The sequence below is a fragment of the Alosa pseudoharengus genome, unplaced genomic scaffold (assembly GCF_046254945.1).
Source record: "Alosa pseudoharengus isolate Yale_2024_CS ecotype anadromous, Long Island Sound unplaced genomic scaffold, YU_APseudo_1.1 YU_APseudo_1.1_scf_18, whole genome shotgun sequence".
In the NCBI taxonomy this organism is placed as follows: Eukaryota; Metazoa; Chordata; class Actinopteri; order Clupeiformes; family Clupeidae; genus Alosa; species Alosa pseudoharengus.
In genome coordinates this window covers 27,068,845-27,069,649 of record NW_027468650.1, presented here as the reverse complement: position 1 = coordinate 27,069,649, position 805 = coordinate 27,068,845, and the positions used below count along the sequence as shown (strand labels likewise).

Sequence of the window (805 nt, the reverse complement as noted above, 5' to 3'; positions counted from 1 at the left end):
GGTCATCCTGGGGACAAGCAGATCTAGAGTCCTACGCTAATGAGCATTCGTCTGTGAAGGGGACGGGGAGCTTGATGCTGACGTGATGGAAGTGGGGGCTCTTAAAGACACGTTGGGGATGACAAAACGACAAAAAGGAGTAGAAGTGATCCTGTCACTAAAGCTTCCTGGGCACCGCAACCTTACAGAGGCACAGATGGGGGCTGGGGTGGGGGTTCATCCCATTTCCGCTCCTCGGAAGCAGACCCTCCCTGTGGTCTGCTTTGTGTGTGTGCGTGTGTGTGTGTGTGTTTTGGGGGGGGAGGGGGATGGGGATCGATGCTTCCCTACTCGCATAGTGGAAGCACTAGTGGATAGATTGGGTTTCTCTGCAGCCTAGCATATCCCTCTTTTTGCTACACTGTGTGTGTGTGTGTGTGTGTGTGTGTGTGTGTGTGTGTGTGTGTGTGTGTGTGTGTGTGTGTAAATGACAATAGAGACAGCGAGAGGCAGAGCACCTGCTAATATTCCCCTCACACACACCTGTGTGCCCTTTAAAGCATGCCAGACCATCACTGATAACCCCATCTTATAACACACACACACACGCAGCCTTTTTCTGCAGCTCAATGCAGGTCATTAAAAGATACTCTTATTTGGCCTATCCATTAAACACACCTAAATATAAATGGACCAGCACCTGGCTGAAGGGGTTAGACTTCTTGGTAAAGAACACACACATTCTCACACATAGACAATCACTTGCATTATTTCCCAAGCTTGACTTGACATTGCTCAGCACTGCACACTTATGGAGGCTCCACTC

The 805-nt window shown here is 49.6% G+C and overlaps 1 protein-coding gene across 1 annotated transcript in view; it reads right to left on the bottom strand.

Annotated features, from left to right (window-relative positions):
• Window positions 1-730: 730 nt before the first annotated feature.
• Window positions 731-805, bottom strand: part of bcl2a (BCL2 apoptosis regulator a) — a 63,849-nt gene continuing 63,774 nt past the window's right edge. Inside the window, exon 2 of the mRNA XM_076290799.1 lies at window positions 731-805. This exon is cut by the window's right edge and continues 1,460 nt beyond it. The gene's annotated coding sequence lies outside the window, so the exon portion shown is untranslated.